We start from the raw sequence: 14,074 nt of genomic DNA, 5'->3' as shown, positions 1-14,074 counted from the left end.
ACCACGACTTGTGGTGAGAGGCAGAGTTGTGTTTGAGGATGCAGTTGTTGACGTGCTTCCAGTACTACGTCTCTGTCCAGGAAGGCGCAACCTGACCTCGTCGTCACTAGCATCTTCCTCCACCTCCTCTGCTGACCTCATCTCTTGGCTGACTGTGGGTTGACAGTAAGTGGGATCTCCAACCTCATCATCATCACCCTGTGCGTTATCACACCCGTCATCCTCAGAGCCAACCTGTTCCTGCCCTGACAAAAAACTAAAGTTGTCGCTCCAATCAGGTATTTGAGTCTTATCATTGTCTTCCTCATTGTCTCCACCAACAGGAGTTACAGTTTGGGAATGAGGGTCTACATTATGGTCAGAACCTTCTGCGTCTGGTCCTGGATCCGACTCATAAAGATTCTGGGCATCAGTGCAGATAATTTCCTCGTCTGGATTCACAGAAGCGCTGGAGTCGACCTCTGATTCCCAGGCTATAGTATGAGTAAACAGCTCTGCAGACTCAACCATCTGTTCTACCTCATACTCAGACAGGCAGCTGGAGATTTGGGAGCTGTGAGGAAGCAAGTGCGATTGGGGTGACACCTTTGAGGACTGGAGTATTTGTGATGTTGAAGTTGATGTGGAGGAGAGCCCACTTAAAGGAGCACTTGATATCCATTGAAGCACCTGCTGTTTTTGTGCCTCATCTGGAATTTGTAGCGATTGGCGTGGCCGTAAGAAAGGGATCTTATCACATTGTCCGCTCAAAGAAGTAGACATTTTAGTTTGGCTGGAAGATGGTCTTTCTTCTGCAGATGTTACTGTTGCTTTAACACCTACCCCACGGACACAACCTTTTTTCCCCTTCCCAACACGCCCATTCCCCTTTCCACCAGCAGCAGGCCTTTTTCCACTCATTTTGGTGGTTAACTAATTAACAACTCTGGAGTTGTTTGCACAAAAAAACAATGGATGGGAACCGAGCAGAGCTGAGTGGCCAAACTGTGGTATTAGGCCAAAACTATTGGCTGGGTTAGATGCAGAAAAAAATTATATTCAATTTGCAACCTGATGGAGGTCAGTATAGATGGACTAATAGAGAAAGTCCCACACACTGCTAGAAGGCCAAATATTTTTTCAGAGCTAGATGCAGAAAAAAATATATTCAGTTTGCAACCTGATGGAGGTCTGTATAGATGGATTAATAGAACAAGTCCCACACACAACTAGAAGCCCAATATTTTTTCAGAGGTAGATGCAGAAAAAAATATATTCAGTTTGCAACCTGATGGAGGTCAGTATAGATGGACTAATACAACAAGTCCCACACACAGCTAGAAGCCCAATATTTTTTCAGAGGTAGATGCAGAAAAAAATATATTCAGTTTGCAACCTGATGGAGGTCTGTATAGATGGACTAATACAACAAGTCCCACACACAGCTAGAAGCCCAATATTTTTTCAGAGGTAGATGCAGAAAAAAATATATTCAGTTTGCAACCTGATGGAGGTCAGTATAGATGGACTAATACAACAAGTCCCACACACAGCTAGAAGCCCAATATTTTTTCAGAGGTAGATGCAGAAAAAAATATATTCAGTTTGCAACCTGATGGAGGTCAGTATAGATGGACTAATACAACAAGTCCCACACACAGCTAGAAGCCCAATATTTTTTCAGAGGTAGATGCAGAAAAAAATATATTCAGTTTGCAACCTGATGGAGGTCAGTATAGATGGACTAATACAACAAGTCCCACACACAGCTAGTGTAGCACCCTGAGGATTCGGCTGCTACAGGGGTATTGCACCTCAACCCAGAGGTGTGATATTCCACTCCCGGGTAAGGATGGAGTGTGGAACTGAGCTCGGTAGGCTGCATGCACTACATACATCCCATTTCCGAGGAACAGACCAACGGTACTCCCACTTAGAAATGTGCAGGTACGACCGAGTCTGTTCCTGGCTGGAGTGGGAGGGGGGTGGAACATCCCATGTAGTGTAGGGGCAGATAGGGGGAGCAGTCTGGGTAGTGATAGGAGCTCATTGGGTGCTGGTCACCTGAGCTCACACATAGAGGGATATATAAGGTGGGCACCAACTAGACTCAGGGTCAGATGCAGAGAACAAGTCAGTTGGAGACAGCAAGACAGCTGCAGAGGAGCAGACAGCAAGCAGAGAGAGGAAGTCAGCCTGCAGCAAGGGAGAAGAGTGACCCTGAGTGAGAGAGGAGCAGAGAAGGAGTACCCAGAGGGGAAAACAGAAGGGACCCAAGAACCCAAATTAAAGCACCGGGTGAGGAGTCAGCAAAAGGGTACCGGAACCCAAACTGGTGGGGGTAAAAACAATCCCCAGCCAGAGACCGGAGGCCGTGGGCAGCATCTGCCACGGCCACCCACCACATTCACCCCGAAGGCACACCACATGAAGGGTCAGGGAACCCAAGGCCAAGGGTGTCCCAACAGAAGGCCCGAGGGAGCTGGACCTAGGTGGATCACTGGTGGGGACGGCTGAAGAAAGGACAGAGGGAGAGCTCAGGGCCACGCTCCGGACTTGTTTGGGGGTTGGCTGGATCCAGGACCTGGTGGACGCAGCACGGCTCGGGTGGTCACTAGCAGCTGGAGTGACCAGTACAACATCTGCAGTAAGTAAACACCCTTAACTGCACAACCCGACTCTGTCTTCATTGCCGTCTGCACTGCACCACCACAACCCCCATCCTCTGCACCTGTCCTCCCTGAGGCTATACCCCTCCCGTTGGGGGTTATCCCACCAAGCTGCGCATCCACCATCAGCCTCAGCGGACCCTGCTGCAGCGGCGGCCACAGTGACCGCAACACAACGGGTGGCGTAGTCGACACAAAAGAACTCTTAATAACATCTGTAGGACTGCCACATAACACTGAGCTTGACGCCCTGGGCACGGGGCCGGGTCACAGCCGCTCGGAGACTACAACCCCCCATCTGATCCGGTGCCGGGAATTCCCCTCAAAAAGGAATATGTCCCAGGGGGCGCGTCAACTTTGGCGTAGTCGGCAGGATTACGTGCCCGCAACACCCGGGTACTGCGTGCCTGAAGAAAAGTGCAAGTTTACCTCAGAAAGAAGTCTCCCGCCGGTTCCGGAGGGTCCACGCCATCGGACTCCATCACCAGTCGTTTCCCGCCGATTGTCCGCCATTTCCAGCTTGTTCCCGCCATCTGCAGAGTTTCCCGCCACTGGGCGAAGCTTCCCGCCAAAACCGCAGATTTCCCGCCTTGGAAGAGCAGCGGACGCCATTATGGGCGTGCCAAAGGAGGGCAGGAGGCCGCCTCCCATCGTGGGCCGGGACGGAAAATGGCGCCAGAAGTGGAAACCGCCCCCACCAACAGAGACTGTGATGCTGGAGGTGTCTGTCAGCGTGAAAGAACTGCCCCTGGAGCTGACAGTCACCGAGTTGCCCCGGGACCGCCCTCTAAGTGGGAGGAGACGAAAGGAGAGAACAAAGATGGGTGTCGCTTGGAGGAGTCTGGAGCGAGCGCACCCGGAGGCAAGAGGTCTCACGAGGAGTAGCGGAGGAGCTCACCCGGAGATGGAGAGAAAGCAGAACAGCACCGGCCCGCTGGCCAGGAGTCTGCTAGAGACCGAGGAAGGAGGGCAGAGCAGCACCGGCCCGCTGGCCAGGAGCCTGCCGGAAGAAGAGCAGAGCAGCACCGACCCGATGGTCAGGAGCCTGCTAGAGTCCACAACCCCGCTAGGTCTAGCGGAGATCTTAGCGCAGCTCCCCCGAGACCGGGAGTGTGCACAGACTGCCCTGGAGGGCCTCGCACGGAGGATGGCCCGGGTACAGCGTGAGATACTGGCGGAGTGGAGCCGGGAGATGGCCCAGCAAGCTGGAACCCGTCCACGGAGCATGCTCCCCTGGGAGAGGACACCAACTGCCTCTACGGATGACGCGGGAGGACCCAAGGTCGGAGACGGCGCTGAGAAGGGAGCCGAACGTATGAAGGCAGGTAAAGGGGACGCTTATACCCCATACCGAGAGACCGCCCACCTGCCCCGGTTCCCCGTCGCAGAGCCCGAAAGTCCCCCTGCTGTGCCCGTAGCCGCCATGTCACCGCTATGGACTAGGCCCCGACCGGAAGCCGCCGAAGCGACCCCTGTGACGTCACGCGCCTCGACCCGGAGCGTGACAAAGCAGGAAACACCACCAGCCTGGTCGCAAGGCCTAGTACCCCCGGGCGCCGCATCACCAACAGCGCCCCCTACCTCCGCGGAGCCTCCGGCCTGGCCGCAAGGCCAGGTAGCCCAGGGCGCCGCCGTCCTAACGGTGCCCTTTACGTTCCAAGTGCCCCAGGCCTGGCCGCAAGGCCTGGGCGACCTGGGCGCCACCACCACTGCGCCCGCACCCGCAAAACCAAGGGTGCCGAGTTTGGGAAAGGACCTCTTCAGCCAGCTCACATGGCCGGACGGGCGGCCCTTTATCTGGCCCGAGGAGTTTTGTGAGCTGGAGCGGCAACAAAGACTAGGGCCCTTGTGTGAGCCCCTGATCCCGGCTCCGAAGCCCGTGACTCGGGTCTCGCCTCCTTTAGAAGAAGCCCAATTCGTGTGGGACCCCACGGGAGAAGATTTGATGGGGTTCACCGGAGAAACTCGGGCAGTCGCCGCTGAGCGTACTGAGTGTTGTCGTCAGCAGCTAGCAGAGTTTGCGAGAGAACGGGAGGAGAGGCGGGTCAGAGAACAACAGGCCCAAATCCGGAGCGCGGAGCAGAAGAGCCGGACTAGGAGGAACCCCCGTGCAGCGCACTGTCCCCGCACCATCGGGACGGTGATAAAGTTCAACCCGCAGCATGGGTGGGGCTTTATTCGGGACCGTAACAACCGCGGTGACGTTTTTGTGACCCGCAGAGACGTCGAGTCCCACCTGCCGGAAGGTCACAAAGGCCGTGACCTCTACGTCGGAGACGAGGTCACTTTCACCCGGCACAAGTGTGCCAAAGGACCTTACGCCCTCCACGTACACCGCTTGACGGAGGAGGAGTTGCGGTACGGGGAGGAGGAGCCAGAGGACCCGGACGGGTCTGAAGCAACACCATATCACCAAGAAAAAGCAGGAGGGAGCCGTCGTTGAGGACGGGAGTAGAGACTGTATATAGTTGCCCGTCGGGGCACAGTGAACAGTTGCTGCTAAAATAGTCCCCGTTGGGACCAGTGAACTGTTTACCCGTTAACCCCTTCATCCTACAGGCTGAGGACTGTGAGCAGCCATTCCCTTTCCCTCCTTAACTGGCCGAGGACTGAGAGCGGCCACTATCCCTGTATATAGTTGCGCTTCCTAAAGCGCCCCCTACCGGTTTTATAGAAAACCAGTTTTTCTAAGAGACTGTCGCACTTTTCCCGGACACACGTTGCACAGTGTCCGGAGAAGGAACCAGAAACAAGGGACGACGAGAATGTTATATGAAAAGTTTTATATATATAATGTTTTATATGTTTTATTATGTTTATATGAAAAATTTTGTATGTTTTGGTGTTTTTGTCTTTACAGCCCGAGGACGTGCTGTGATTTACCAGGGGGGAATGTAGCACCCTGAGGATTCGGCTGCTACAGGGGTATTGCACCTCAACCCAGAGGTGTGATATTCCACTCCCGGGTAAGGATGGAGTGTGGAACTGAGCTCGGTAGGCTGCATGCACTACATACATCCCATTTCCGAGGAACAGACCAACGGTACTCCCACTTAGAAATGTGCAGGTACGACCGAGTCTGTTCCTGGCTGGAGTGGGAGGGGGGTGGAACATCCCATGTAGTGTAGGGGCAGATAGGGGGAGCAGTCTGGGTAGTGATAGGAGCTCATTGGGTGCTGGTCACCTGAGCTCACACATAGAGGGATATATAAGGTGGGCACCAACTAGACTCAGGGTCAGATGCAGAGAACAAGTCAGTTGGAGACAGCAAGACAGCTGCAGAGGAGCAGACAGCAAGCAGAGAGAGGAAGTCAGCCTGCAGCAAGGGAGAAGAGTGACCCTGAGTGAGAGAGGAGCAGAGAAGGAGTACCCAGAGGGGAAAACAGAAGGGACCCAAGAACCCAAATTAAAGCACCGGGTGAGGAGTCAGCAAAAGGGTACCGGAACCCAAACTGGTGGGGGTAAAAACAATCCCCAGCCAGAGACCGAAGGCCGTGGGCAGCATCTGCCACGGCCACCCACCACATTCACCCCGAAGGCACACCACATGAAGGGTCAGGGAACCCAAGGCCAAGGGTGTCCCAACAGAAGGCCCGAGGGAGCTGGACCTAGGTGGATCACTGGTGGGGACGGCTGAAGAAAGGACAGAGGGAGAGCTCAGGGCCACGCTCCGGACTTGTTTGGGGGTTGGCTGGATCCAGGACCTGGTGGACGCAGCACGGCTCGGGTGGTCACTAGCAGCTGGAGTGACCAGTACAACATCTGCAGTAAGTAAACACCCTTAACTGCACAACCCGACTCTGTCTTCATTGCCGTCTGCACTGCACCACCACAACCCCCATCCTCTGCACCTGTCCTCCCTGAGGCTATACCCCTCCCGTTGGGGGTTATCCCACCAAGCTGCGCATCCACCATCAGCCTCAGCGGACCCTGCTGCAGCGGCGGCCACAGTGACCGCAACACAACGGGTGGCGTAGTCGACACAAAAGAACTCTTAATAACATCTGTAGGACTGCCACATAACACTGAGCTTGACGCCCTGGGCACGGGGCCGGGTCACAGCCGCTCGGAGACTACAACCCCCCATCTGATCCGGTGCCGGGAATTCCCCTCAAAAAGGAATATGTCCCAGGGGGCGCGTCAACTTTGGCGTAGTCGGCAGGATTACGTGCCCGCAACACCCGGGTACTGCGTGCCTGAAGAAAAGTGCAAGTTTACCTCAGAAAGAAGTCTCCCGCCGGTTCCGGAGGGTCCACGCCATCGGACTCCATCACCAGTCGTTTCCCGCCGATTGTCCGCCATTTCCAGCTTGTTCCCGCCATCTGCAGAGTTTCCCGCCACTGGGCGAAGCTTCCCGCCAAAACCGCAGATTTCCCGCCTTGGAAGAGCAGCGGACGCCATTATGGGCGTGCCAAAGGAGGGCAGGAGGCCGCCTCCCATCGTGGGCCGGGACGGAAAATGGCGCCAGAAGTGGAAACCGCCCCCACCAACAGAGACTGTGATGCTGGAGGTGTCTGTCAGCGTGAAAGAACTGCCCCTGGAGCTGACAGTCACCGAGTTGCCCCGGGACCGCCCTCTAAGTGGGAGGAGACGAAAGGAGAGAACAAAGATGGGTGTCGCTTGGAGGAGTCTGGAGCGAGCGCACCCGGAGGCAAGAGGTCTCACGAGGAGTAGCGGAGGAGCTCACCCGGAGATGGAGAGAAAGCAGAACAGCACCGGCCCGCTGGCCAGGAGTCTGCTAGAGACCGAGGAAGGAGGGCAGAGCAGCACCGGCCCGCTGGCCAGGAGCCTGGCGGAAGAAGAGCAGAGCAGCACCGACCCGATGGTCAGGAGCCTGCTAGAGTCCACAACCCCGCTAGGTCTAGCGGAGATCTTAGCGCAGCTCCCCCGAGACCGGGAGTGTGCACAGACTGCCCTGGAGGGCCTCGCACGGAGGATGGCCCGGGTACAGCGTGAGATACTGGCGGAGTGGAGCCGGGAGATGGCCCAGCAAGCTGGAACCCGTCCACGGAGCATGCTCCCCTGGGAGAGGACACCAACTGCCTCTACGGATGACGCGGGAGGACCCAAGGTCGGAGACGGCGCTGAGAAGGGAGCCGAACGTATGAAGGCAGGTAAAGGGGACGCTTATACCCCATACCGAGAGACCGCCCACCTGCCCCGGTTCCCCGTCGCAGAGCCCGAAAGTCCCCCTGCTGTGCCCGTAGCCGCCATGTCACCGCTATGGACTAGGCCCCGACCGGAAGCCGCCGAAGCGACCCCTGTGACGTCACGCGCCTCGACCCGGAGCGTGACAAAGCAGGAAACACCACCAGCCTGGTCGCAAGGCCTAGTACCCCCGGGCGCCGCATCACCAACAGCGCCCCCTACCTCCGCGGAGCCTCCGGCCTGGCCGCAAGGCCAGGTAGCCCAGGGCGCCGCCGTCCTAACGGTGCCCTTTACGTTCCAAGTGCCCCAGGCCTGGCCGCAAGGCCTGGGCGACCTGGGCGCCACCACCACTGCGCCCGCACCCGCAAAACCAAGGGTGCCGAGTTTGGGAAAGGACCTCTTCAGCCAGCTCACATGGCCGGACGGGCGGCCCTTTATCTGGCCCGAGGAGTTTTGTGAGCTGGAGCGGCAACAAAGACTAGGGCCCTTGTGTGAGCCCCTGATCCCGGCTCCGAAGCCCGTGACTCGGGTCTCGCCTCCTTTAGAAGAAGCCCAATTCGTGTGGGACCCCACGGGAGAAGATTTGATGGGGTTCACCGGAGAAACTCGGGCAGTCGCCGCTGAGCGTACTGAGTGTTGTCGTCAGCAGCTAGCAGAGTTTGCGAGAGAACGGGAGGAGAGGCGGGTCAGAGAACAACAGGCCCAAATCCGGAGCGCGGAGCAGAAGAGCCGGACTAGGAGGAACCCCCGTGCAGCGCACTGTCCCCGCACCATCGGGACGGTGATAAAGTTCAACCCGCAGCATGGGTGGGGCTTTATTCGGGACCGTAACAACCGCGGTGACGTTTTTGTGACCCGCAGAGACGTCGAGTCCCACCTGCCGGAAGGTCACAAAGGCCGTGACCTCTACGTCGGAGACGAGGTCACTTTCACCCGGCACAAGTGTGCCAAAGGACCTTACGCCCTCCACGTACACCGCTTGACGGAGGAGGAGTTGCGGTACGGGGAGGAGGAGCCAGAGGACCCGGACGGGTCTGAAGCAACACCATATCACCAAGAAAAAGCAGGAGGGAGCCGTCGTTGAGGACGGGAGTAGAGACTGTATATAGTTGCCCGTCGGGGCACAGTGAACAGTTGCTGCTAAAATAGTCCCCGTTGGGACCAGTGAACTGTTTACCCGTTAACCCCTTCATCCTACAGGCTGAGGACTGTGAGCAGCCATTCCCTTTCCCTCCTTAACTGGCCGAGGACTGAGAGCGGCCACTATCCCTGTATATAGTTGCGCTTCCTAAAGCGCCCCCTACCGGTTTTATAGAAAACCAGTTTTTCTAAGAGACTGTCGCACTTTTCCCGGACACACGTTGCACAGTGTCCGGAGAAGGAACCAGAAACAAGGGACGACGAGAATGTTATATGAAAAGTTTTATATATATAATGTTTTATATGTTTTATTATGTTTATATGAAAAATTTTGTATGTTTTGGTGTTTTTGTCTTTACAGCCCGAGGACGTGCTGTGATTTACCAGGGGGGAATGTAGCACCCTGAGGATTCGGCTGCTACAGGGGTATTGCACCTCAACCCAGAGGTGTGATATTCCACTCCCGGGTAAGGATGGAGTGTGGAACTGAGCTCGGTAGGCTGCATGCACTACATACATCCCATTTCCGAGGAACAGACCAACGGTACTCCCACTTAGAAATGTGCAGGTACGACCGAGTCTGTTCCTGGCTGGAGTGGGAGGGGGGTGGAACATCCCATGTAGTGTAGGGGCAGATAGGGGGAGCAGTCTGGGTAGTGATAGGAGCTCATTGGGTGCTGGTCACCTGAGCTCACACATAGAGGGATATATAAGGTGGGCACCAACTAGACTCAGGGTCAGATGCAGAGAACAAGTCAGTTGGAGACAGCAAGACAGCTGCAGAGGAGCAGACAGCAAGCAGAGAGAGGAAGTCAGCCTGCAGCAAGGGAGAAGAGTGACCCTGAGTGAGAGAGGAGCAGAGAAGGAGTACCCAGAGGGGAAAACAGAAGGGACCCAAGAACCCAAATTAAAGCACCGGGTGAGGAGTCAGCAAAAGGGTACCGGAACCCAAACTGGTGGGGGTAAAAACAATCCCCAGCCAGAGACCGGAGGCCGTGGGCAGCATCTGCCACGGCCACCCACCACATTCACCCCGAAGGCACACCACATGAAGGGTCAGGGAACCCAAGGCCAAGGGTGTCCCAACAAAAGGCCCGAGGGAGCTGGACCTAGGTGGATCACTGGTGGGGACGGCTGAAGAAAGGACAGAGGGAGAGCTCAGGGCCACGCTCCGGACTTGTTTGGGGGTTGGCTGGATCCAGGACCTGGTGGACGCAGCACGGCTCGGGTGGTCACTAGCAGCTGGAGTGACCAGTACAACATCTGCAGTAAGTAAACACCCTTAACTGCACAACCCGACTCTGTCTTCATTGCCGTCTGCACTGCACCACCACAACCCCCATCCTCTGCACCTGTCCTCCCTGAGGCTATACCCCTCCCGTTGGGGGTTATCCCACCAAGCTGCGCATCCACCATCAGCCTCAGCGGACCCTGCTGCAGCGGCGGCCACAGTGACCGCAACACAACGGGTGGCGTAGTCGACACAAAAGAACTCTTAATAACATCTGTAGGACTGCCACATAACACTGAGCTTGACGCCCTGGGCACGGGGCCGGGTCACAGCCGCTCGGAGACTACAACCCCCCATCTGATCCGGTGCCGGGTATTCCCCTCAAAAAGGAATATGTCCCAGGGGGCGCGTCACTAGAAGCCCAATATTTTTTCAGAGGTAGATGCAGAAAAAAATATATTCAGTTTGCAACCTGATGGAGGTCTGTATAGATGGATTAATAGAACAAGTCCCACACACAGCTAGAAGCCCAATATTTTTTCAGAGGTAGATGCAGAAAAAAATATATTCAGTTTGCAACCTGATGGAGGTCTGTATAGATGGATTAATAGAACAAGTCCCACACACAGCTAGAAGCCCAATATTTTTTCAGAGGTAGATGCAGAAAAAAATATATTCAGTTTGCAACCTGATGGAGGTCTGTATAGATGGATTAATAGAACAAGTCCCACACACAGCTATAAGCCCAATATTTTTTCAGAGGTAGATGAAGAAAAAAATATATGCAGTTTGCAACCTGATGGAGGTCAGTATAGATGGACCAATACAACAAGTCCCACACACAGCTAGAAGCCCAATATTTTTTCAGAGCTAGATGCAGAAAAAAATTATATTCAATTTGCAACCTGATGGAGGTCAGTATAGATGGACTAATAGAATGATGCTATGCCCAAAAGATTTTACTTCACTAGGTGCAGTAAAAAAATTGGTATTCTATACACAGGTGGTATATCTTGCAACACAGATAGGCTACTCCACTGACTAACACACTCTGCAATAGGCCAAAAAGGATTAGCTTTGCTAGATTCAGCCAAATGCTGTGAAAAAAACTTGCACAGCACTGGCACAGACCTGCCTGGCAAAAACTGATAGGAACTGATGTAACCTAGTCCTGAAAAGGACTCCAATTACAATTAGTCTTTACTCCCATAATCTATCTATTTAAGAGCACAGACCTGCCTGATAAAAGTCGTAGGAAATGCTGTAACCTAGTCCTTAAAAGGACTGCAATCACAACTATTCCCTACTCCCAAGCTATCTGTAGATTTGTGCGAAAATTGGCTTGAAATTAACAAGGTATAGCGCACACAGCAACAGCGGTGCCGTCTAACACGCAGCTGCAGCAGTGAGAAAATGGTGGCGACGGGGAAAATGGCTTGGTCTTATAGGGCAAGGACATGTGACATACACTGCCAATGACACATGCCCTTGCTTGTGTGAAAAAAAGCACTTCGCTCCGTGTGTGCGCTGCTGATAGGCTGACAGATTGCACCTCCCCACTGTAAATGCGGGAAAGAGAAAAAAAAAATGGAGATCTTCATTGTTCCTGCAGAGATCCATCCCCTGCCCCTCCCCCCACCCCGCTGTACACTCAAACTGCGTATTAACATTAATTTTCATCATTACTGAGAAAAAATCCAGTTATGATTTTGGTGCACGAACAGTTATCGAACATAACCTCGAACAGCCGAATTTTTCTCAAATTGTTCGTGTTCGCCGAACGGCTCGAACACCGCCCAAAACAGCTCGAATTTGAGATTGGCGAACAGTTCGAGTAGAACAACGCTCATCTCTAGTCTCTATATATGTGGTCTGTATAATTTTGCCAGGACTGTCCAGGGAACAGGAGACAAAAATTGCACTTAGGCAAACCTCACCCAAAAGTAAGCGTTCCAGGTTCAGAGTGCGATGTATTTTGAGAGGTGGCGCTTAAATGTCAGAATTTTACATATTAAAATGTTAGCATAGTAATCCTAAAATGAATTCTTAAAAGGTTTTCTGGGGGGTGGATGGGGAGTTCTGAAAATTTTTTTTATAGGAATGACAAAAACTTTTGTAGATGCTCGAAATTGTAAAAAAAAACGTGTATAAAGATGGATGGACAGATAGATAGATAGATAGATAGATAAGATAGATAGATAGATAGATAGATAGATAGATAGTCTGTCTTGAAAATGGATGCGTTTTTAGAAATGTTTGAGCTCTAGTTCTACACAGTCCTAAATTATAAAATGTCAAGAAGGAGCTCTGTGCATGTAACATTGATGACTGATGATGTTATGTATAATTAAGAAGGAAGACTCGCGATCACATGTAGGAGATGTTCACCACCAGTCCTGGGATAGTTAGTTGTAAGATCAGAATGTGCGGGATCAAGGTGAAGTCTTCTGGAGATAACAGCAGCAGCAGGTGACTGATGATAATGGTATATGAGAGGTTAGGTCTTTTCATTTTATTAGTTGCGGTTTGTTACAGTAATAAAAGAAGGTGACGGTATAAGACCCTAAACCTTAAACCGAAACCGTACATCATGGCCATGTATAATGCATGACTCCTATTAATAAGTCATGATAGTGACTTATTAAGTAACTAAATAATAAAACTCAAGCTAGCCGACATCTTCAATAGCCGTTGGTTAATTGCTTGTTTGGCCAAAAGCGCTTTACCCATTGTGGCAAAGTCACTGGCAAAGTATTGGAGGGAAGATATTTAGCGCTGAGATTGTTGGTCTCCAGTAATTAAACATAGGAAAAAGGTTCCAGAACATGAAGGAATAAGGGGTTAATCAGCCATCTTTAGTGCTTGGATGATTAAACACCTGTAGAAAGGGAGGAGGTCAGAGGATAAATTGCCAGCCTTTTAGAGCACTTGTGTATGGGGTGGGCCTGGAGGCACAAGCTCTGAAGCTGTTTTGTCATGTGAACGAAAGATAAACATTGGATTGTTTGTTCCTGAAGCGGGCAGTTACCCGTAGCAACAAGGATTGTGCCATATGTTATGTTTTGTTTTTCCTGTTGGGTCAGGAAGACCGTGTTTGTTTTTGCTAACATTACCATGGTTTATGCAGCACTCTTAATAAACCCAGCAGAAGAATTAAAGAGACAGTACTCCTGTGTCTATCTCTATGTGCAACCAAGTGAGCCGATCTACCACAGTTGGTGGAGAATGTGGGCAAGATCCCCAGGAAGCAAGTGTGACGGCTGTGGATAGACTGCATGTCCTGGGTGAAGGGGGCTTTGAGCATGGAACAGCGGTCAGATAAAATGGAGGAGCTGATCAAGCACCTGGTCCAAAGCCAGCAACAGCAGCACCTGCAAGAGCTGCAGCAGCATCGGGAGCATCAGCAGCTCCAACAGCAACAGCTGCAGCAGCACCGGGAGCAGCAGCAGCTGCAACAGCAACAACTGAAGCAGCATCAGGAGCAGCAGCAGCAACAGCTGGCACACCAGGAGACAAGTAAACTGCTTATGCAACAGCTGCAACAGCACCAGCAGCAGCTCCAACAGTACCAGCAACAGAGTGGACAACAGCAGATTGATTTACTCACAGACGTGGTTCGTGGCAGGGCAGTGGCTCCGACTCCAATGGCAGCTGATGATTTCTCTGTCCAGAAGGCGGTGAGCCTTGCAGAAAATGACTCCGGGTGATAACATAGAGGCTTTTTTAATTATTTTTGAAAGGGTAGCAGAAAGAGAGAAACTCCCGCCAGAGCAGTGGTCAAAAGTCCTGGCACTATACTTAATGCGGGAGGCGCAAAAGATTTACTATGATTTGGCCTTACAGGATGCCAAAGAATATGAAAAATTGAAAACAGAAATTTTGGCACACTTGGAGGTGACAATGTCTA

General features: G+C 52.9%; 1 protein-coding gene across 1 annotated transcript in view; it reads right to left on the bottom strand.

The window, feature by feature from the left end:
• MALRD1 (MAM and LDL receptor class A domain containing 1) overlaps nucleotides 1-14,074 on the bottom strand; it is a 900,174-nt gene that overhangs the window by 632,057 nt on the left and 254,043 nt on the right. The window lies entirely within an intron of this gene.

The sequence above is a fragment of the Phyllobates terribilis genome, unplaced genomic scaffold (genome assembly GCF_046119375.1).
Source record: "Phyllobates terribilis strain yellow unplaced genomic scaffold, ASM4611937v1 Scaffold_4__5_contigs__length_816908805, whole genome shotgun sequence".
Classification (NCBI taxonomy): Eukaryota; Metazoa; Chordata; class Amphibia; order Anura; family Dendrobatidae; genus Phyllobates; species Phyllobates terribilis.
This window is presented reverse-complemented; position numbering and strand designations above follow the sequence as displayed.